The sequence below is a fragment of the Myotis brandtii genome, unplaced genomic scaffold, assembly GCF_000412655.1.
Source record: "Myotis brandtii unplaced genomic scaffold, ASM41265v1 scaffold143, whole genome shotgun sequence".
Lineage (NCBI taxonomy): Eukaryota > Metazoa > Chordata > Mammalia > Chiroptera > Vespertilionidae > Myotis > Myotis brandtii.
The window spans coordinates 2,659,965-2,685,057 of NW_005355115.1; the positions used below are offsets into that span (position 1 = coordinate 2,659,965).

General features: G+C 39.1%; 1 protein-coding gene across 3 annotated transcripts in view; it reads left to right on the forward strand.

Annotated features, from left to right (window-relative positions):
• The window catches only part of SUPT3H (SPT3 homolog, SAGA and STAGA complex component), a 451,623-nt gene that overhangs the window by 404,801 nt on the left and 21,729 nt on the right, over positions 1-25,093 (forward strand). The window lies entirely within an intron of this gene.

Sequence of the window (25,093 nt, forward strand, 5' to 3'; positions counted from 1 at the left end):
TAGGTGGATAGATGGATGGATGGATGGATGGATGGATGGATGGATGGATGGATGGGTAAAAACAATAGCAAAATAAACCCAGCTTCCCAAGACTCTGACAAAGAGCAAAATAATTGGAGAGAAAGAAAGAGTTCAGTATTTCAGTCATAAATTTCTAAGACTTGTTTCTGTTTGAGTGTTTTGTCTTGCTAACCACAGAGAACAGTTGGAGCGAGTGGATCATTTTTGTTCAATTGCTTCTCCGGAACTGGCCCTGAGGGACAGACTTGATGATCTAATAGGTCTTTTCCATTCCTAATATCTATAATTTTGGCTATTCTGTGGCAGCTTCTTATTGCTTTAAATAAGCCATCTTAATTCAAAAAACATACATCTGGATTTGACCTACCTAATATATGTCAAGAAGTGTGTGTCCCTTCAGAGCCCCACTAGGGACTTTCTAAGAGACTGAACAGAAGGGGGAAAAAAGAGCAAGGAGAAGTGGAGAGACTATGAGTCAAACGATTTTCTACTAATTTTATTTAAGTTTTTATATTTCAGCAATGAGATTATCCCTTAGGCCTCTGTAAACCTTTTGTTTTGTTAAAATCTAATCTGAACATTATTAATACATTCTTACTTTAGTGATGTTTAAGAAGTGTTGATTCTGTTTCTTAGAAGTTGCCCGCATTTTGTTTTTCAGTGTTTGGTCATCATCTCTGACCAATTCTTGGCTTCATCCACCTTGCAGCTTCTCAGACTTGATTGTCTAAGGAGGAAGTGGTGTCTGTGCACTACTCCCATGTCAACCAGGGGTGGTCCTCGGGCCAGGGGTGTTGGGAAGCATTGTTACGAAAACGTAATAACTGTCTTCTCTCCAGCTAAATACATCACCAAACCTGCGAATTAGCTTCTATAAATGTACAGCTATGCAGCCTCGATAGCTGTACTTCTGGTCATCCATCTGGTTGACCTACTAGAATAGCTAACCTTTATTCTTCCTGCACAGCGATTTTCATTTAATGTGTAGGTCTTATAAGCTATTGTCAGTTAATATTTTATCCTGCACATATTTAGTTACTTTCTGAGACTGTTCTTCCAGACAGGAAGAATAGAGGACTGTGTTTGTGAGTCCTATTGTCCATCAGTCTGCTTCGTTCTTCCTCCCAGACTGGTTCAGCCTGAATGCTGAAGTACTTTGCTGGACTCCAGGTCGTTATAATTATGGGCAGGTCAGACCAAGATGAAAATTAGGATTCATTTGGTGTGCTTATCTTTATATCATCCTCTATAGAAGGGCTACAGATGTTGCCACAAATAAATAGGGTTATGTACACTTATTCATTCAACAGATATTTGATGATCATATACTATATATTCCAGGCACCTCAGTAAATTGTGTTGAACTAATTCCAGATAAGGTACCCAGAGCTTCAGCTATAAGGTAGTTTCTAATATCACATTTGAACTGAAATTATTCACAAGTTAACAAGGAAGTCATCTTTCACTCACCTCCCTGTTCTTCTATAAAGGGAAGTCAGACGGAATGCAGTTGTGGAAAGTGTGCTGAAATAGTAAGATGTCCTGGCTCCTAGTCCTGCCTCTGTCACTGAACTCTGAGATTTAGATAAGTCATTTAACCTCCCTGCACCAGTTTTTCATCTAAAATGGGCATAGTAATCCTGCCTGCTTTCCAGAATTATAATGAGGTTCATATGAGATAATACTTACAGAAGTACATTGTCAACCATAAACCACCATGCAAACATACAACATGTTGTTATTGATGCCAGCTGAAAGGAAATGATGAAGGCAAATCAAGGACAATGGGTCAAGAGCAAGCAGTTTGGACTTCTGTAATATCGATCAGTGTCTAATAGAAAAGGTAAATGTATAAGCAAGCCGACAAAAAAATCCTGATTAGAAAAGGCCAGTCGAAAGATCCACACAGCATATGTACACAGAATATAACTGTAACATTTTTCTCATTACAAGGGATGAAGGCTGCAGGGAATTAAAACTCAGAATGAACCTGAGAGACAAATGAAGGTTGGATTTTTTTCTATATGAGTGGCTCTCCATTCTGACTGAACATTAGAATGGATGCCTGGGCCCCATTTGCAGAAATTAATTGGTCTGGGGGTGCCGTCTGGCCTCAAGGTATTTTAAGATTCCCAGGTGGTTCTAATGTACAGTCAGCCGGTGTTGAGAAAAATCACTGTGCTAGAAATCTCAGAAAGACCTCCAGAAGTCTAGTCATAATGATAGAATTTATGGACACGAAGAGATAACTGTCAACAGTAGAGGAATATATGTGTCTAATGAATGATAGAGAAAATTAGTGGGACCCGCAGGCCTCTTATATATAGTAGCTTAGGCTAACATCTCACCAGGTTAAAGAAAATAGAGCAGAGGAAAAGACAGTTATAGAAAGCTTTCCATAACTATTACAGTTTCCATTTGAAAATGAGTTTCCAACCAGTAATATGATGGCTACAGAGTGAGTGGAGTGGCAATAGGTATACGTAAACATGAGCATTAAGTATTATTTTCACAATTCTTGTTCCCTGTAGTAAATATTTATATAATGGCTAATCTGAGTTGTTATAACTAATCATGGCTGGTTCCCTTTAATGTGCAGACACTTTGATTGTGACTAGACTTGTAGTCTCAGGTCATTTACAGAAATGCCAAAAAAAAATCTTTCTGTAAGAAAGACAGTGGCATTTTATGCTTAGCAAAATAACTGTATCAGCAATTGGAAAAGTATATGGTAGTTAGCACAGTCCCAGTGCAAGAAACAAAGTATTCGCCTTTCTTCACGTGCACAGGGTCCAGAGCATTGTTCTGGCTTAAGCACAAGAGTTCAACGGATCCTAGTGTCAGAAACCAAGAAAAAGTGCCATTTACGTGTATTTTCAAGTTCTGTTTTTAAACCCAGAAAGAGCCAAGAAAGTTGAAGAAACTGGAATCCTACAAACTTTATTTCCGGTGTGGAAAGTTATTCTTTACTCTTCAAAAATATTTTCAATTTGGAAAAGACAAAAATGTTCAGAAAGGTCAGGCCTCCCATGTTCTCTCCAAAGACCCTTGTCCATTTCCCAGCAACATACATGTCCGTGTCAGCCCTGCTCCTTTTCCCACTGTTCCCTTCGCAAAGTTCCCTTCGTTTTGTTGTCTGCTCCACAGGGTTCATCAAAGGGCTCTGAAGTTCCTCCCCACGGCTTCCTGGTGTCTTTACTAGTCTTGAACCACTTGTCGCTATCTCTGTGGTTAGCTTGTTGAGATTGGTAGAAGTTTAGCTCTTGAAGAGATCAGTGAAACCAACTGCTTATATCATGATTGTCAGGTCTACAGTTATAGTGCAGAAAAGGAGCAAGTGGAAAAGCAAAGTGATGAAAGGCATCAAAGGTCAGAGATGGTCTCAGAGCAGTTTTTCAAAGCCTGCTACTTCATGCACCTTATCAAAGGGCAGTGCTGCAGAATTCTGTTCCAGGCCCTCCACAGAGAAATGCCATTTTATTTTTTATTTGTATTTTCTTTTTTGCGAGAAATGCCATTTTAAAGCTTTTTATTGATTGCTGGTCACTTCCAGTAATAGCGAATGAATGGATAGCTCCTATCTACTACATTGTGAGTCCCTGAAGACACTGTTTTATGTCTCACATATCTGTTTTCCTCTCACATGGTGCCTAGTCCAGTGCCTGGTACTGAGAGGGCATTCAATAAATGTGTGCCAAATTAAATTGATTTTATAGATATGTACACTTTTAACTTTGGTTTTAACAAAATAATTCTAGCCATATAATTTTTGTATTCAACTAGACCTTTCTAATGAAGACCAACAACTTGGAAACTTGCTAAGTGTTATTTTTCATTTCCTAGCATTGTTCAATTCAAATATTCTTCCTGCCTGTGATATACAAATCCTGACCATCCCCAGAAAAGCATAATTGTTTTTTGTTTTGATATACTGAATTATAATTTACATACAATAAAACTTATTCTTTTAAAGTATATAATTTGATGTATTTTGATAAATGTATATAGTCATATAACTACCATCACAATTGAAATTTAGCATTTCCATTGCTGCAAAAAAAAAAAAGTATCATGGCTCTTTATAATCAATCTTCTTCCTCTATTACCAGCCTTATCAACCACTGATCTATTTTCTGACCTTACAGTTTTGCCTTTAGAATGTCATGTAAATGGAAATCATACATATGTACTGCTTTGAGTCTGACCTCTTTCATTTAGCATAATACATTTGAAATTTATCCATGCAGGCATCAATAGCTCATTCTTTATCTATGCTAATATACATTTTACATTATTTCTAGTTGGGGACAATTATGAATAGAGTTTACATCAAAGTATGTTAACATTCAAATGTAAGTCTTTATATAGGCATGTTTTATTTCTCTTAGGTTTGTTATTTTGAAGAAGTTCAACTTTTCAGTTCTTTTTAAAATATGTTAACATTCACATTTAAGTCTTTGTATAGGCATATTTTTTTTTCTCTTCAGTTTGTGATTCTGAAGAAGTTCAATTTTTCAGTTCTTTTTAGTTTGTATAAATGTGTGAGCTGAGAAATCTTTGTTTATCACAAGTTCAGAAAGATTTTCTATTTGTTCTTCTAGAAGTCTTATAGTTTCTAATGTTCGGGTCCATCATTCATTACTAACTAATATTGGCATGTGGTGTGTGATAAGGATTCTTTTCCTTTCCTTTCTGTATATGGATGTTCAGTTGTTCCAGCTTCATCTGTTGAAAAGACTATCAAGACTCTCCTTTCCTCCACTGAACTATCTGGGCACCTTTGCTGAGAATAAATACATCACATACATGTGGGTGTCTTTGGGGGCTCTCACTTCTATTCCATCAATCTGCATCTCTATCTGTGTGCTGTTAGCTTTCTACTAACCTTTGAAATCAGGTGGTGTATGTCCTCCATTCCTTTTCAAAATTTTTTGGCTGTTCAAGGTCCTCTGCATTTTCATTTAGAATCAGTCTGCCACCTTTTACAGAAAAGCTTGGTGGGATGAGAAAGTAATTGCACTGAATCTATAGATACATTTGTAGAGAATATCTTAACAAGATTGTCTTCTAATCCATCAACACAGTATATCTCTCTTTAAGATCTTTTAAAATTTTTCTCATCAACATCTGGTCATTTTCATTGTGCAGATCTTGCACATATTTTGTTAAAATTTTCCTTAAGTATATTATATTTTGCATGCCTTTGTAATTTCTTAATTTCTGTTTCTGCTTGTTCATTGCTAGAATATATAAATAAAATTCATTTTTAAGTTGACCTCATATGCTGACACCTTGCCAAACTCAATTCTAGTAACGTTTTTAGATTCTTTTTTGGTTTCTATGTAGATAGTTGTGTTTTCCGTGAATAGAGGCAGCTTTATTTTAGCATTTCCAATTTGTATTTCTGTTTTCTTCATCATTGATGGTGACTAGGAATGGTGAGAGTGGACATCTTGCTTTACTTCTGATCTTATGGGGAAAGTGTTCAGATTTTCACAATTAAGATTAATAATTGGGTTTTTCATAGGTGTCTTTTCTCAGACTAAGGAGCACCACTGTTTTCAGGCTGTCTTTTCCTGTGGAGGTGTGTGTGCCTCATTCACACAGGCCTCTGAATGTCACCTTATCGGAGGGCAGGACTCCCACCCCATCTCTCTCTGTCCCCTTACGCTGCCTTAGTTGTTTTCATAGCACTTCCACTGCTGTCAGATTGTGTATTTATTTATTGGCTGTGTCACCCCACTAAAAAGTTCAATTTAATGTACTCACGATGCATCCCCCACATTTCAAACACTGCATGGCACATCATAGGCACTCAATAACTACGTGTGAATCAGTGAAGAAACAAATGCAAGCCATTTTCAAACCTGTGAATCTGAGTTAGCCAGGAGCCTTACAGTAAGAATAGGTCATTGCCAGGCCCAAAGGTGCATTAAGCATTGTCTGTAGAGAAGATAATTAATATGTCTTGATATATTTTCAACTATATGTAGATACTGTTGTGTTAATAAAATTCATTTAGATACGTCATTGAAGGATTTTTTATCATTACATATTTCCTCAGTCAGTGGCTACCAGAAGTATAACTCCCACGTGAGTGCTTTTACATTTTTTTATATTTCCTCATCCTCAGATTTTTTTCACCATAATGTATGTTTTTAACATTCCCTTATACATTATAAAGATGGGGATTACTACTTTTAGAGTTTACTAGGCCAAATATAAAGTAACTTGAACTTAGTAACTTAGGTTTGCCTTAAAGCAAAAAGACTGTGGTGTGAATGCCATTATCAAGAACTTAGCTTTTAAAGTATCTCAGACTCCTTCCTTTGAAGGCCAATGCAGTCATCCCTTGGTATGGGGGCTAGAGGGGCGGGAGAGGGGAGAGAGCCCTCAGGGATACCAAAATTCAGAGATGCTCTTCTCTTACATAAAATGATGTAGTGTTTGCATATGACCTATGAACATCCTCCTGTTTAAGTCATCTCTAGTTTACTTAAAATACCCAATACTAGGTAAAATGCTGTGTAAACAGTTTAGGGAATAATAACCAAAGAAAAGTTTGTACATGTTCAGTAGAGATACAGCCACCTTAGGCCTAACTACATACTACACGTCAGCAGCAACATAACCTTTTTATTTTTTAATACGTGGACATGGGAGGCTGAGTGTACTTGATTTTCTCTTATACTTTCACACAGTGTTTGAGATGAAAGCGCCACAGTCTTGAGAATGCACCCTAAGCTTTTCCCCTCTAGGTTTTCTTCAGGTTTAGAAAAGCCTTACTTAATGGTACACTTTGGGGCCAGTCCTTGTTTCAGGTACTGCGCACCCCTGTACCTGCTGAAAAAGCCAGAAAGGGAACATTTCCTGCCCGGGGGGAAGCAGAACTTATCTCATTTGACACTCTCAGCCCAGAAAATTCGTGATTGTGCCATTGCCAAGCAGCTATTTCTACTTTACAGACTGATTTCAGTTTTAGAGGACTTCAGCACTGCCTTAGTTTCCAGACTATGTGGTGAAAAAAGATTCATACAAGAAAAGAGTGAAAGTAGGTGCATTACCACCTGTACTACTTTCCTAAGACTGCTGTACAGAGTGCCACAAACAGGGTGGCCTAAACAACACAGATTTATTATCTCACAGTTCCAGAGGCTAGAAGTTCGAAATCAAGGTGTGCGCAGGGCTGGTTCCTGGGAGGGCTCAGAGGGAGCGTCTGATTCATGTCTCTCCCAGCTTTTGATGATGACCAGCCATGCCTGGCACTCCTTCGTTATAGATGCATCGCTCCAGTCTCTGCTCTTTTAAAAAAATACATATTTTTTTATTGATTTCAGAGAGGAAAGGAGAGGGAGAGATAGAAACATTGATGATAGAATCATTGATCAGCTGCCTCCTGCACGTCCCCTACTGGGGATCCAGCCCGCAACCAAGGCATGTGCCCTTGACTGGAATCATGACCCTTCAGTCCACAGGCTGATGCTCTATCCACTGAGCAAAACCAGCTAGGGGTGGTCTTTGTCCTGTGTGTCTCTTATCTCCTCGTGCAAGGACACCACTCATATTTGACCACTGCCCACCTTAATGCCCTCGTCTTAACCTGATCCTATCTGCAAAGACCCCATTTCTAAATCAGGGCACAGTCACTTCTTCCAGGAATCAGGACTTCAACTTAGCTTTATGGAGGACATGTTCAACCCATAACATCATTTAATTACTATTATAACAAGATAGTAATTGTAAATAAAGCTAGCCCCAGCATAAACCCCATAAAAATGGACTTACTAATTTTTATGGTGAAACAAATCACCAAAAAAAGAAAGAGAAACAAAAGAAATTCAACAGGACACATCAAAGTGAGGGGTAAACAAATATCCCATTATTATCTCTCCACTACTGGTAAGGATGTTCAAAATGTTTGAAAAATATAATTTCAATGTTAACTCGAGAACAAGTAATGAAATACCTCCCCTCCACTTTCTCATTTGGGGTAGAGGTTGGTCTTTGAGATCTTCTCATTTCTGCACCCAGCACATAGAGCTCTCCGGTGGCCTAGGGACCCGAGAATCCCGGGTTAGAAGCTTGTCACTCAGCCTATTCAAGGGACCAGCTGTTTCAAGTTCCTTCTGCCCTTGACTGCCAGGACCCTGCCATTTCCTGCCATACCTGCCTGGATGGTCCACCCACCTAAGCTCTGGGGCAAGGCCAATGATTCCCAACTGTTTTGAGTATGAAGACCCCATTTTACATAAATATTTTTATGGGATACCTACCCTCTCCCTACTGATAGCAGTTGTGCAACCCTTTATCTAAGTAAAGCTACTCTGCATTTTGTTTCATTAATTGCAAATATATTTGAAGATAATATATGCTTCAGAAATTAAAATTCTCAATTTATGAAATAAATTATTTTGCAAATAAAGTGTTTATGAAATAAATTATTTTGCAAATATATATATTGATTTCAGAGAGGAAGAGAGAGGGAGAGAGAGAAACGTCAATGATGATAGAGTTTGGCTGCCTCCTGCACACCCCCTACTGGGGATTGAGCCTGCAACCCAAGCATGTGCCCTTGACCAGAATCGAACCCAGGACCCTTTGGTCCACGGGCCGACGCTCTATCCACTGAGCCAAACTAGCTAGGCTTGGTTTTCTTTACATGAGGACTACTCAAACTTGAATAGTCTTTACTCATGTACCAAATATTTATTGAGCATTTAAAGTAAGACATTTATACAAACTATAATAATGGCTTAGAGTTCAAGAGATAGAAGTTATTAATTAATGTAATGAATTATACTAACATTTACAAATAGAAGTATGCATCAGTAGAGAATTATAATCAAAATATTTCTGGAGTTGAGAATATGAATTTCAATAAATGTACATTTGCTAAAAGTTAAAATTCTCCCAAAAATATGATTTGATTATATGTTGTTATACTTATAACTAGATTACAAATACATCTTGAATACAAATATAAACACATTATACTTATATATTGCTTGGCATTTTACCAAAAACTTTCGTGTACATCATAGCCAAAGCTCTTTTCTCCAAAGTTAGATCATAGCATCATGTTTTAAGGTATTATAACCTTGCTTGACTTTCTTTCATTAGAAGTGTGACTCTCTAATGTCGCCATATAATTATGTTTACGTGAAGCATTGGAAAGAAGGTGTGGAGTCCCCATATGTTCATTTCATATGGGTGGCTAAATGGCTTGTAACAGTCAGTGCATGAAAATGGCCTAGATTGAATAAATTAGCAAAATCACAAAAGGAAACCACTGTAGGAAATAGTTTTACACATGTAATTGCTGAAATCCTCTAGTGAATGTGTCAATCTGTACTAACTAAATAAATTTGTTTATAGACATGTTCTGTATTAGCTTCCACTCTTTCACAGCCCTTTGCCAAACAAAATCCCACTAGAAGTAGGATGTTCACACCCGAGTAGGAGTTTCTTGGATAAATATTTTTACTATATGGAGACCAAAACCACTTCTACAAATTTCTGACTTTGATTGAAATAGTATATTTCTTTAGCTTTTTTCCTCCCATCTTTTCTCCTGGCAGCTACTCATGCATTAGCTTACCTCCTCTCACCTCCCAGGCCTGTGCTGAAGCAGGGGCTGGCTGCATGCACAGGGGGCCTAGGGCCCCTGAGAGTGATGGGACCAGCCTACTCCATCACTAACCCCACCACATGGACTGGACAGGCAGAGAAAGATTCATTAGCGAAGGCTCTCTTGAAGTCTAGTTGAAATGATTCATGGAATTATTTTCAGCATGAAGATTATACATCCTGAGGCTAGAAGGCCTGCTTACCTTGAGTGCTACATGAATAGAATACATAAAGACAGAATCCATTCAGTCCTTCCTCAAGAAGTCATGGTAAGAGTTACTGAAACACACAACAGCCACCTTCTTTCATAATTCTTTAGTCTAGAATTGGTGCTAATTTTTTTATAGGCCTTTGAAAGATCTATTTTTAAAAAAAAATGACTGGTGAATAATAAAACAAAATATTTTGAAAAGAAAGTAGAAGTGAAAAGAACATTTCTTTTTAAGGTGTTAAGCCTAAACCTTCTCATTGTCTTTGAGAGGCAATGTGACAGTAAACAGTAGACTTGAACAGTAGTGTGATGTGTGATCTGGCCTCTTCAGCGTCCCAGTTACTATGACCCAAATAGCCGACCTTTTAGGGTTAATCAGGATAATACCCAATAAAATGAGCACTGTCACTGCTATATAAATAATACATCATACCTGACAGGATAGTTTCATAACCTCAGGAGGTTTAGCCATTTAATATGATAATTCTGTTCAAATTAATCTTTCACACTGGTGAGCATACTCTGGTTGTTTATTTATTTTGGAGGTAAATTTTCAAAATGGTTAAGGCAGATTGTAAATGTCTGTGGCAAATTCCATTAACACAACTCTGTTATAGAAATGCAGGTGTTTCTATGTGTACAAGGTAAAAGAATATGTTCGCAGGAGCTCAAATACACCTTATTAGGGAGGAGACACAAAGGTATGAAGGAGGCATCCCTGTCATTGTCAGTACAGAGCAGTTTAATTTTGAAATAAATGCCAAGAGAGGGTATTTCAAATTTGTATATACTTTATTTTTTAGACTAGTTTTAGAGTCACAGCAAAAGTTGATGGAAGGTACAGAAATTTCCCATATATCCCCTGCCCCACATATGCACAGCCTCCCCCATTATCAATATCATCCATCAGAATATTGCTTTTGTTACAGTTTATGAACTTACAAGGACACATCATTTTCATCCTAAGTCCACAATTTACTGGCTTCAAAGTTTTGCCTTTTCCAGAATGTCATAAACATGGAGTCATAAATTGTGTAACTTTTTCAGGTTGCCTTATTTCACTGAGTAATAAGCATTTAAGTTTTTCCCGTGTCTTTTCATGGCTTAATATCTCATTTCTTTTGAGCCCTGAATAATCCACTGTCTGAATGTTACCATAGTTTATTTATCCTTTCACTTACTGAAGGACATCTTGGTTGCTTCCAAGTTTTGACAAGTATGAATAAAGCTATAAATACCCCTATGCAGGTATTCGTGTGGACATAAGTTTTCAACTCCTTTAGGTAAATACCAAGTAGTGCAAATGCTGGATCATATGGTAAGAATGTGCCCTGGCCGGGAATGTAACCATGACTTCCTGGTTCATGGGCCGATGCCCAATCCCTGAGCCACACTAGCTGGGCTCTTACCTGAATTTTGATAAACCCTTTAGTGGTAGGTAGTGTGGATTGGTGTCTCAGATTTAATATTATGGCGACAGACATAGCCTATAGTCTGGCATTTAGAAACAAGCTAAAGCTCTCCCTCCTTTGGATCTTACCTAGAACACTCTCTATCCTGCTCACCATTTTTCTCTCATCCCCAACTCAGGCCTCAGCTGAGTGTCTTTTTCTTTAAGAAGGTGCCTTGATCACCAATACCCACCTCTACTGCCTTCTTATATGGTCCCATTATATGCTATACTCATTTTTTTAAACGTATCACTTTTGTCATTTCTCATTTAATATGTCTTCTTTATTAGACTGTTGAATATGAAAGGCAGACCCTGGCCCGGTGGCTCATTTGGTTAGAGCAGCATCCCATGCATTAAAAGATTGAGGGTTCAATTCCAGGGCAGGGCACATACCTTGGTTGCAGGTTTGGGGTTCCATCCCCAGTTGGGATGCATATTAGAGGCAACTGATCAATGTTTCTCTCATTGATGTTTCTCTTTCCCTTCCTCTCTCTTTAAAAATCAGTAAAAACATAGCCTCGGGATTTTTTTTAGAAAGGAGAAGAAAATGAGGAGCTGTGATCACTGCTGTACCCACTGAACCTTGTAGTCTGTATTGTTGAATGAATGACAGTTCATACATAAATACACCTTCTCAAGTAGCTACCATACATGATTGATATTATTAACTACTATGTCCTGACTGTTTTGTGTCATAGTTTTTAGTATTTTTTGTCTTAATCATAACTTATTTACTACCCTAAATTGGTGTCTTGACCATTGGTAAACAGGTATTGCTACCCACATTGTTATTTTTTTGTGTTGTGTTTTTTGATGTAGCACAGGCTGTTGAGGCAATATTTTATTTTTATTTTTATCTTGTATCATTGTTGAAGATTGAAAACAATTAAGTATCACTGCCATATAACCAAGATTGTAAGCCATTTTTCTACTCTTTTATTTTATACTATCTACTGTAAACTCGTTATTAATTATAATTTTTAATAGCAGTATATTTGAACTTCAAATGTTTAGACTCAACAATATAATTAACGGTATTGTTTTAGATAACTTGGACTCTCTTTTTCTGTCAAACAAGGCATTTGGGAGCCAATTTTTTTTACTCCTAGCAGATAACAGCCAGGAGAAGCCCAGAAATGCTCCCAGTGGGAACTGAGAACTCATATCACAGTAACTTTTTTTTGCAGCAATGTTTATGGCTGAATTATTAAGGTCACTAATTTATTTTTCTTAACAATTGCTACTGATGGTTATCTTGTAAAATGATAAGTGTGCGGTCTAAGCCTAATTTTTAAGAGCTGAGACTATCCTAGCCCCTGCTCTGGTGGAGAACACATGTTAGCATTTCTCATTGTTGCCCAGAGGAAACTAACCTACTTGCTAATCAAATGCATTCATTCCCAAGATGATTATTTATTGAGCACCTACTTATTTTCTCTGCATTGGGCGATACTGTGGGCACACATAGATAAAATAGTAAGGTCCCTGCCTTCTGAAGGCTATGGAGAAATGAAAAATAACTATTGTTAGCCCCGCCTCCCCACCCCACCCCCCAAGAAGGAGATTTCAGTTAATAATTCTGCCAATTTAGCACTGTTTTCATATAGAGTTATATGTGTTTGCAGCTTGGAATAATTTCAGACATCTGTGTTTTGACTGTTCTTAATATAAGGTAGCTGAAGAAAAGTTTAACATTATTGGCATTAAATTATTATTAACCATAGTTGTGTTTAAGTACATACGATATCATGGAAAGAATAATTTATACATAGAAATGGTATACTTTTAGTCTCATATAAAATTGCTAAAAATAACTTTCACAAAAAACTTTTGTTCTAAAACACAATGTTGTTTTTATCAGCTACTTAATGATTTTGCTTAACAACAGAATTAACACATCTCTCATATAATTTGATTGAGATGTCTTGGACAATTAGAAATGGCAATTTTTAATAACTAAATTTTAATTTAGAGAGTCTTGTATTCAGAATGCTGGAATAACTTGGTAATAAGAATATAACAGAGACATACAGGAAAACATGCATAAAATGACAACTTCTTAAAATTTATATAGGCTCCCAGTTACTTGGACTAGAAGGACAGTTAATGCTATGTCTTTTTCCCACCCTGCCACCCTGGAAGACCTCTTATTGAAAGGGCAGGGCTCCCTCCCTGTTCCTGTTCTTAAACCAGTGCCCTGCCATCCAACGAACTGCCCTCCAGGTTTTCACAGGATGTTTCTAACACTGGGGAGTATACAAAGGGAAGATGTTTAATGAAGAGCTTTGCGTGTTGCATTGCTATTCATCATATGGTTCAATTTAGATTCTCTGAAATATCAGTTAGAATAACATTATCAAAAGGGGAAAAGTCACATGGCTTTGGTGCAAACAAGATGTGCCTATTTGTATTTATGTTTGCTAATGAAATTCAGCCATGATTCCCACTTTGATTTTAAGAGTCTTAGACCACCATTCAGATTTATTCATTATAATTAAATCTCTTCCCACACACAGACACAAGGGCAGCCAAAGGCCTGGGGGAGAGGGGGGTGTCATATTTTATCTTTTAAAAAGCTGTTGCACAGCTTTGATATGAAGATCCAGAGCCTCAGAGATGTACAGTATGAAAGCAAAGCAGTATGTCTCTGGGGCATAGATACCTCCTGCGGCAAATGAAGGTCTAGGGGAGGCTTGGTCTCTGAATCCAGTGGCTCCATAGAGGGCAAGGCTGAATTGGGGCGTGTGGGACAGCTTGATGCAGTCTCCAGTGTGGCTGCCAGAAGAGAGGGAGGAAAAGACCAGATATAAGAACAACTGGCTTTTCCTGGAAAACTTGGATATGAGGCGGGGCAGAGAGGAGGGCTCATGTAGCTTGTGAAACAGCATTTATACATGAAATTCAGAGATGTATGTACCTTCCAGTAAGTCACTTAGATTAACTAGATCGGTAAGGACTAGTTGAAAGGCAGTTGCTTTCAGTCTACTCTGCTGCCTCCCTGCCTGTTCTCCCAGGAGAGCCCCAGTGCGCCCTCCGTGCCCTCCGTGCCCTCCGAGTCTCTGTGGAGTGGAGAACGTTTGGGAAACCACCGGGCCCTTGGTAACCAGGGCGGGTCCTGTGGCCCACAAGTCATCCTCTGCAGAAAGTCTGCCCTACACTTAGTTAATTGGGAGTTAAGAGTAGTTTGGGAGAGAGAATATATGCTCCAAATCTTTTTATTGTCCGTTTCTCACTGGATTTCATCCAAATGGCCAACTCCAAACATATCCAGGCAGGCCACATTATTTGTTCAGCCCTCAGGCGGACACTGAGCACAGCCTTAGGAAGACTTGAATGGGAACACATGGTGTGTCGCCCTTGAAGGTCCTAAAGATGTGTGCTTTCGCCACAGAACTTTCCAGACGGGTTTATCTTAATTATTTTGATATTTCGTCCATTTATCAAAGTTATTATTTGGGGCACTTGGGGAAATTAGTGATTCTCCAAGGAAGAGCTAATCATGCAGCAGAAGAGCCAGAAGTAGAGCTAGCAGCTCATAACCGTCTGCCTTGTTCTGACTCCTCAGCTGCGCTGTTTGGACATCGTTAAGTCTCTCCCTTCCCCGGTCCCTTCACTTTTGTTCTGCTCCCAAGGGCTCTTAATCCGGAAAAACAATTTTCCCTCTGCATCTGTTTTCCCCATTAAGGTCCGGGATGCTAAACACATAGCTTTGGACAGAATGAGAACCATCCATAAAGAGCCCTAGACTGAGTCAGGAATCCCAGGTTCTCCCTCACGTGACCAGGGATGGGTCTCTCTCTCGGGGCGTTCATTTTCTCTGCTAAATTTGGAATTGGGCTTGAGGAGTTCACAAAGACACTTTCCAATTCCAAAGCTATTCCTTGATATATGCAAAGGGTTTGTTCAGCTTGGGTTAATAGGCTCAGTTTCCAAATTCCTTTTTCATTATGGAATTAAATATGGCGATTCAGTCTGAAGGATATGTCCCTAAGAGTGGCATCCCAGCATCTAGGAAGGAAAAAGAACAATGACTACTCTACAGATGGACTGCAGGTGAGAAATGTGAGAGACACAGGTAACCCACTTGCTGTCTGGGTAGAAAGGCATGGTCTGAAAACCTTAATTTCTCTTTCTGCTGTATTAAATTAAATGCCAGTATTAGGATTTCCACTAAGAGATGTTGTTTCCTGTATAATCATGACAGATTCTGAAATGGCTCCCCTTACTGACAAACCATCTCTGGTCCTGCTGTTGGTGTCCTCGTCCTCTCTGCCGCCATTCTCGGCCCGCGCTGCAGCCAGTCACCTGGAGGCTTTGGAAACATTCCAGAGGCCGCAGAGCCAGAGGATCTGTGATTTTTCAAAGCCCCCTCGGCGATTGGGTCGCACAGTGGTTTTTACCAAATACTATTCTTAAAATTAGCCTGGGAAATAGGCACTAGTTGAGATGCCTCCAAACTGAAGATGACTTACATTTAAGTCCCCCTCCGCACTTTGAAGTATCGGACCAGGCTGATTTATTTTAAATTTGAACTAAAATTTTCATTTCGCCTTTAAGTGATGTTGAGTTAGCAAGAATTGAGTTTGTCAGGACTAGGAGACTGTGTATGTCTTCAGTGATCCGGGTGGAATGAATTATGCCAGATTTCAGAGGTTTTTTTTCTTTTGTTTAGTGTAAGACAATGTGGTATAATGAAAAGAATACAGGCCCTGGGTTTTTAATACTAAATCTACCATTCACTGGAGTATGTCACTTTAAAAAAGAGAATAATAAGACCCTTTTTACTAGTTGTGGTAAGGGTAAATTAGATATGGGCATGAAAGTACTTATCAACCATGTAGTGTTTTTTAATATTTGCCCCTCTCTCATTGCCTTAAGAAATCTACAAATCTCATGCCCTATTAAATGTTATTTGAAATTAAATATTGTGATTAAAGTGTGGGGGGAGCAGGAAGAGATTAACCAAAAAATTTATACGCATATATGCATAACCCATGGACACAGACAATAGTGCATTGAAGGCCTGGGGGGGCAGGGGTAGGGTGAAGGGGGTCAATGGGGGAAAAAGGGGGATATCTGTAAAAACACTTTCAACAATAAAGATAATTTTTTTTAAAAGCAAACAAAAGAGCTGCGGGTGGAATGAATTATGCCAGATTTCAGAGGTTTTTTTTTCTTTTGTTTAGTGTAAGACAATGTGGTATAATGAAAAGAATACAGGCCCTGGGTTTTTAATACTAAATCTACCATTCACTGGAGTATGTCACTTTAAAAAAGAGAATAATAAGACCCTTTTTACTAGTTGTGGTAAGGGTAAATTAGATATGGGCATGAAAGTACTTATCAACCATGTAGTGTTTTTTAATATTTGCCCCTCTCTCATTGCCTTAAGAAATCTACAAATCTCATGCCCTATTAAATGTTATTTGAAATTAAATATTGTGATTAAAGTGTGGGGGGAGCAGGAAGAGATTAACCAAAAAATTTATACGCATATATGCATAACCCATGGACACAGACAATAGTGCATTGAAGGCCTGGGGGGGCAGGGGTAGGGTGAAGGGGGTCAATGGGGGAAAAAGGGGGATATCTGTAAAAACACTTTCAACAATAAAGATAATTTTTTTTAAAAGCAAACAAAAGAGCTGCCTTGTTTTCTCCCTCCTCCCACCCTTGCGAATGACCTCTCGTTGCATTTTACTTGTCGTAAGCTGTTGACATTACTATAAATTGGAAGTCTACTGACTGCAGGGACTGTGTTACTTAGCTTTTGTCCTTAGACACCAAGCAGAGTGGTTTACATAGAGTAAGAACTCAGATTTTCTAAAATCAAATCATACAAATGTATAGCACTTCAGGCAATGGAACCAAAATCTTCTGTCTTAGGACTTTGAGAAAGGAAATATTTGTAAGTGAATTTGGGACCTGCTACAATGAAATTATTTTTTTATTTCCAACTTTGAGGAGTAATTGACAAAAATAATTGTATGTATTTAATGTATGTAATGTGATACACATTTACATTGGGGAATGACTACCATGATCAAGATAACTAACACATCCATCACCTCACCGTTAACTCTTTTTGTTTTGTTTTGTTTTGTTTTGTTTTGTGTGTGTTAGAACACTTAAGATCTATTCTCAGCAACTTTCAAGTATACAAGACTATATTTCTAACTCACCAGGCTGTGCATTAGATCCTCAGAACTTGCAACCAAAAGTTTGTACCCTTGGACCTACATCTCCCCATTTCTCTGTCCCTATAGCCCCTGGCAACCACAATTCTACTCTGTTTTGTTTTTGGGGTGTGTGTGTGTGTGTGTGTGTGTGTGTGTTTTGCTTTGATTTTAGTTTTTATTTTGTTTATAATCCACATACAAGTGATACCAAACAGTACTTGTATTTCCACATACAAGTGATACCAAACAGTACTTGTATTTCTCTGTCTGGCTTATTTCATTTAACCTAATGCCCTCCAGGTTCACCCAAAGACATTTAAGTTGTTACTGTATCTTGGTGATTGTAAATAATGTTGCAATGAACATGGTACAGATATCTCTTTGAGATATGTATTTCATTTCCTTCTGATACATACCCAGGAGTCAGACTGCTGGGTCCAACTGTAGTTCTATTTTTAATTTTTGAGCAACCACCATACTGTTTTCCATAATGGCCGTACCAATTTACATTCCCCCCCAACAGCACATAAGGAGTTCCTTTTCTCCACATTTGTTATCTCTTGTCTTTTTTATAATACCCATCCTAACCGGTGTTAGGTGATATCTCATTGTGGTTTCGATTTGGATTTTCTTGATGATTAGTGATGTTGAACACCTTTTTTATGTACCTATTGGCCATGTCTTCTTCAGGAAAATGTCTATCCAGTTTTTGTTGCCAATTTTAAAATTTTATTATTTGCATTTTTGCTATTGAATCATTTGTTCTTTATGTATTTTAGATATTAACTCCTTATTAGATATATGGTTTGCAAAGATTTTCTCTGATTCTGTAGTTGCCTTTTCAATTTATTATTGACTTTACTATGCAAAAGCTCTCTAGTTTAATATAGTCTGCTAATTTATTTTAGCTTTTTTTGCCTTTGCTCTTGGTGCCTTATCTAAGAAACCACTGCCAAGGCCAATATCAAGGAGCATATCCCCTATGTTTACTTCTAGGAGTTTTACAGCTGCAGGTCTTACATTGAAGTCCTTCATCCATTTTGAGTTGATTCTTTATATGGTGTAAAATAGGGGTCCTGTTTAATTCTTTTGCATGTGGCTACCCAGTTTTCCCAGTACCATTTATTGAAGAGATTATCCTGATATATTCTTGGCTCCTTTGTCAAAAATTGACTATATATGTGGGTTAATTTCTGGGCTCTCTATTCTATTCCATGGATCTGTGCCTGTTTTTCTGCCAATACCATACTGTTTTAATTACTACAACCTTATAATATAGTTTGAAAGCAGAAAGTGTGTTGCGTTCTTCTTTGTTCTTTCTCAAGATTGCTTTGGCTACTCAGGGTCTTTTGTGGTTCCAAACAAATTTTAGGATTATATTTTCTATTTCTGTGAAAAATACCATTAGAATTTTTATAGGGTTGAATTTAATCTGTAGATTGCTTTGAGTAGTATTGATATTCTTAACAATATTAATTCTTCTAATCCAAGACTATGGGATATCTTTCTGTTTACTTATGTATTCTTTAAATTATTTCACCAATGTCTTATAGTTTCTAGTGTGCAGGTTTTTCACATCTTTGGTTAAATTTTTCTAATTATTTTATTGCTACCTCTATTCTCTTTTGTTTCCATTAGCATTTTCCCATCCCATCACTTTCAGCCTGTGAATGTCTTTAAAGCTTAAGTGAGTCTCTGTAGGCAACATGTACTTGGGTCTCTTTTTTTCTTTTTTATCCATCCAGGCACTCAATGTCTTTTAATTGGAAATTAAAAACATTTATATTAGATATGTAAGGACTTACTATTGTCATTTTATAAATGTTTTCTGATTGTTTTATACTTTTTTCATTCCTTTCTTCCACTGTTGCTGTGTTTCTTTGAGAATTGGTGATATTTTTTTGACAATGGTATGCTTTGATTCTATTCTCTTATTATTTGTGTACTTATAGGTTTTTAATTTGTGTTTACAATGAGGCTTTTATAATACATCTTATATGTGTATTTTAAGTGGATAACAACTTAACTTCAATTGCCTTAAAAAGATCTACACATTTATTTGCTCTCCCTACACACACTTTATGTTGTTAATCTCACCATTTTCATCTTTTTATATTGTATTTTAGCTTTTTTTGCCTTTGCTCTTGGTGCCTTATCTAAGAAACCACTGCCAAGACCAGTATCAAGGAGCATATCCCCTATGCTCTAACAAAATATTTTAGCTATAGTTATTTTTAGCACTTTTGTCTTTCAACCTATATGCTAGAGTCCAAAGTGATTTACATACTACCGCTGCAGTATTATTTTGAATTTATCTATGTATTTACCTTTATCAATGGATTTTATATTTTTCATATGTTTTCATCTTACTAATTAGCATCCTTTTTGTTTCATCTTGAAGAACTCCTTTTTGCCTTTCTTCTAAGGTAGGCCTAGTGGTGATAAATTCCCTCAGTTTTTGTCTATATCTCTACCTAAGAACTACTTTCCTGGGTAAAGTATTCTAGATTGGCAGATTTTTTTCTTTGAACACTTTGAATATGTCATCCCACTCCCTCCTGGCCTGCAAGGTTTCTTCTGAGAAACCGGCTGAGAATGTTGTCTGGGTTTCCTTCTATGTGATGACTCTTTTTAAACTCAATTCTTTCAAAATCTCTCTTTGGTTAACTTTTCAGACCCTTTCTCTCTCTTCTAGGACTCCCATAATGCAAATATTGTTTCACTTAATGTTGTCCCAGAATTCACATAGGCTTTTTTCACTCCTTTTCATTCTTATTTATTTTTCTCCTCTGAGTGTAATATTAAAGATCTGTCTTCAAGTTTGCAGATTAATTCTTCTGCTTGATTAAGCCTTTTTTGAAGCTCTCTATTGCATTTTTTCATTTTATTCATTGCATCCTTCAGCTCCAGAATTTCTGTTTGGTTCATTGTGATTTCTCTCTCTTTGTTGAACTTCTCATCTTGTTCATGCATTGAGTTCCTAAGCTCATTGGGTTCTCTGTGGTCTCTTGAATCTCACTGCACTACCTTAAAATAATTATTTTTAATACTTTTTCAGTTGACTCATAGATCTCTATTTCTTTGGCGTTGGGTACTGGAAAATTATTGATGGTATCATGTTTCCTTACTTTTTCATGTTTCTAGTGGCTTTACATTGACGCCTGTGCCTTTGAGGGAGCAGTCAGCTCTTCTGCATTTTTTAAAGACTAACATTGGTTAGGAAAGACTTTTCTCTGAAGGTGGCCATGAGGGCTTTGGCTGGGTGGATGCAGCATCTCTGATTCTGGGGAGAGCACAGTGGCATAGTTGCCATACATCCATCAACAAGGTCAACTTTGGTCAAGACTGCATTGTCTTTGATGGCCAAGACTGTGGAGGTCCTGCAAGTGGCAGTGGTGCCTAGGACTCTTGGGGTCCTCAGTGGCAGAGCTGCTGGGGTCTTCCTGGTCTCCTTTTCTGCCTGTGGGAGGATGTGCTAGACAAGGCTATCCCACTTGGTTTCAGGCACTCAGAGCAGCTGGAGTGCTGAGGTCAGGTACATGTGGAACTACCGCAGTGCCTGGGTCCTGGGGCACAGGTGCACTTGCTGCAATGGTAATGCTAGTGTCTTAGATGCAGACATGTGCAGGTCTCCTGGGGAACCCCGGTCTGAGTCTCTGAGACTCATCACAGTATTTGGGCCCAAGGGTGGGGGCCCCAGCAGTGGCTAGGGTACAGCAGCAGATGCCCTGAAATGGTGGGTTAAAGTCCCGACTCTGGCCCTCGGGGGCAGGGGGCAGAGCAGCAGCAGCTCAGCCTCAGTGATGCCAGGTCAAAGCCATGACTCAGGCCCCAAGGATGGGACATAGAGCTGCAACAGTGCTGCCCAGTGATGGCAAGTGAGTGCCATGACGTCAGACTCACAGAGTGGGCCAGAGAGCAGCAGCTGCAGGAGCACTGCCCAGTGGTGCTGGATCAAAGCTGTGATTTAGAATCTGAGAGACCAGGCACAGAGAGCAGCAGCAGCTCCCCGTCCATAGATGGTGAGGTGCTGTGGTGTCCCAACCCAGAGAGTGGGCACAGCATCAGGTGGGCCCGGGTCTCACAGCAGCAGCAGCCCAGCCACCATGAGGAGACAGCAGTGGGGATCCATGCAGCTCCAGCAGCAGGGCTCAGTGTTGTGGCCGAGGCTGCAAACGGCCATGGCAGTGATGAGACTTTCTGAGGTGCTCCTGCTCTCCTTTCCCCTGGGGAAAAGTTCACCTGAGGGAGTCCCTCTGCGCTGAGCTGCTTGAACTGGGGGTGGGGTGACGCAGGTAAAATGCTTCCCACACTTCTAAGTGGCCAGGCTTGTTCCTCAGCTCCATGGGGTTCTGCTTCTTTGTTGTAGTTGCGAGCTTTCCCAGAGCTGTTTCTGCATGTTGGTAGTTGTTTGTTTATTGTTTTTGTGGGAGATGAGCTTTGGGACTCTCTAGCCTGCCTTGCTGAGGTCATTCCCTACAATGAAACTCTTGTTTTATTTCAAGTTTGAGAAAGTAGGAAGGAGTCAGGAAAGGTGGTAGTGAGAATAAAATGTACATCTGAACTGGGTGGAGGACAGGTTTAGACTGTGGCATAAATAACACACGCAAGTATATTCAAGTTGGAATAATAGGATATGTTTATAGAATGTCTTCTTTTGCTTAAGATAAATATTAATCTTTTACTGTCATAGTAATGTGTATTCTTTAAAATGTGCAATTTATGGTGACCCACAACAAAGCAGAAGTAAACCAATTTGAGATTTAAATGTTTTCTCTAGTTTATCCATATTCAAATAAGCAAAAAAAGGTCATACTTTAAAAGTGCACAGTCATGAGTTCATTTCCATGCCCATGCAATAGATAGCATCTGTGTCTGCTTATCCAGGTATATTGAGGTTCTGGTAACAGGTCATAATTTGGGGCTGAGTGAATAAATGAATGTAAAAGTTGGGAGCTCACTTGATCCTCAATTTTTTAAGAAAAGGCATAGTAACTTCAATTGGTCCTTTAAAAAAAGAAACCCAAATATTGTCTTTGCTACTTTACTGGTAACATGCTAAAATGTCTGAGATATTCAACAAATTCACATAGGAGCAACTAGTAGTCGAGTACAGACCTTTATTAAATCAATAATAAGTCTTAAGTGGCATACGGAAGAAGCTGGTTTATTGGGGAAGTCTGATTTGGTTATTGATTGATTTATTCTTTTCATTAGTGAGGTGTGGTCCTGGCTGTTCCCGGTCAGGGTCTGCAGAGTGTCTGTGAAGACATAGAACTGGGAATCAGTCATAGGATCTGACAGTAGAGAGTAAGTGGGATACAATGTGTTTCGTGAGAATGTGGCCTCTGGAAGGCCCTCACACCAAGCGATGTTTAAATTTAGTTTCAACATTTGCAACACAAATAAAGAGAAATTCACAGTTGACACAAAGATGAGTTGTCTTCATCCATCTTCCTTTAAAGTTGCTTACTCTGGAAAAGATGCCAAATTTTCGACGTTCCCATAATCACCCTACACAGAGAGCACACATCCTTTGTACATCAAAAGGAACAGCAGTGACTCAGGGTGAGGGACCCTGGGGGATTGGTTTGCTGAAATTGCCCTTCGCTAATTACACAGGCATGTTTGTTCCTCCTCTATTTTAGAATTAGAATAGGAAGACCTTCTCCAGAAATCTGGGTCAGCTTGGCTACTGGGGATCTGTTACTATAAGCCTGCGATCTTTTCACTGTTTGCAAAGGTGAATTGATTTTCTTAAATGTGACCTTTTCAGCCCTAGGGAGAACCACTTCACACGGCCCACCCTGGAAAGATTAAACTCGGTAAATTCGTAGGTACATTCAGCAAAGACTCTTCTGCGCCAAACTTCGTTCTCAAGCAGGGCTCACTCAGCCATTTACCTGGGAGAGAAATCCGGCTTCACTCCAGGTCCATTTATCTCCATGTAAACCGTCCCTGTGCTTAAATATTATGTTATGTGGAAGGTTGTCGCTGTGGTTGTAAAATTTAAAATATCAAGGTCCAGAAACAAAGTATTACTCGGGCGGAAGCCTCTCAGGCAGCCTTGGTGGTGGGCTGTGCGGAGGCCTGAGGCTCCTGCCTGTGGTTGCGGGAAGACACTCTATCCATCGCTGCGAGTTATTTGTGGCTCCCTGAGGAATGCAGTTAACACTGCTCTCAGCGCAGGCTCTCAGGGGGTGGACATGGAACTTTCTAGTTCCTGTTAGGATGTTTGCTCCAGCCCAGAGGTGTCCTCTGGCACAAAAAGCCTGGGGTCAGGAACAAACTCACCGGAGAGCCCTGAGGAGTGGGCGAGGGATGTGCCCGTTTTCTCATCCTTGAGCCGCTGCTCTGGAGTGAGCTGCGTGGCAGCGGCTGATGGAACTGCAGCCCCGCTCCAACCTGACACCCACAGGAAATCCCGTACACGCCGGCAGTTTGGAAGGGATGCATGTGCCGTGAACTGGTTTTATGATTAACAGAAAGTTATTGAAAAAAGCATTTTTGTTTCACCTTGTGTTGGGAGAAGTCTTTAAAAGCTTGGGGTTCACTTACCTTTTTTGCAATGTAATTAAAAATGGATTTCAGTCATTTTTTTAGAATTAAACTGTACAGTACGTCCATGGCATTAGCTTCATCATAAAAGCTCATTCTGCATTTCCGACAAGATGCTGTTGAAGGTACATTTATTGGACTGAAAGTGTCCAGATTCCAGAATAGCCCAGAGCTGTTAGCTTAGAGGGGCAAATCCCTGGTACAGATTTTGTAATTGTTTCCACTTTTCTGAAAACATTATAGAAAAGTGGCATCTAATTGAGGGTTATGAATTGTCTGAATGTGACTTCATAGTGTAAATATTGAGCGCTGTGGTGGTGAAAGGGCTCATTTTACTCCTGCACCGTGGGTTTCAGTTCTGCTCCACGCCGGTCTCGCTGCGAGGCTCAGGGCGAGTCACAGAGGCCTGGGTAGCCCAGCTCCTCCAGCTCCGGAGGCAGACAGCTCTTGGGATGAAAAGTCATGCGTTTTACTTTGAAGAAATATATTGTGATTAGTATCCACTTTCCCATTTTCTTTCATGGGACTGTTTATCCAATCATGAATATCCACAGCTACACTGCATGTGCATGCGTGTATATGAAGTTATGTGAGATGCGAGCTTTCTATAACATCTGTAATGTACAGAACTCCTTAGAGACCGTTTTCAGGGGGAGGAACGGCCTCTATTAGTGCCTGTTCCCAGGGCTTTGCATGGAGACTATAAATTAGGCCTTGGTATAATGAGCCAGTAATTTATAGACTATTAAGATACTTAGTTAGAAATGATTCTTGAGCATGTCCAATAGAGAACACATGTTTACAAAGGACAAACAGATTCAACACAACATGTTTTTAACCTAACCAAGTCCAGGCAATTAACAACACAAGATGTCTTATTTTGCCTATCTCCCACTCCCCCAAAATAGGATCCCTAGCCACTTGTTAAACCACATTGACTTTTTAATAGACAAAGCAGCTGCTAGTGCTTTGCCACCAGAACTGTTCAGATTAAGCCCCTGTTAGAGTGCGGCCGGCCGGCCACAGCCCAGGACGAAGCTCTCC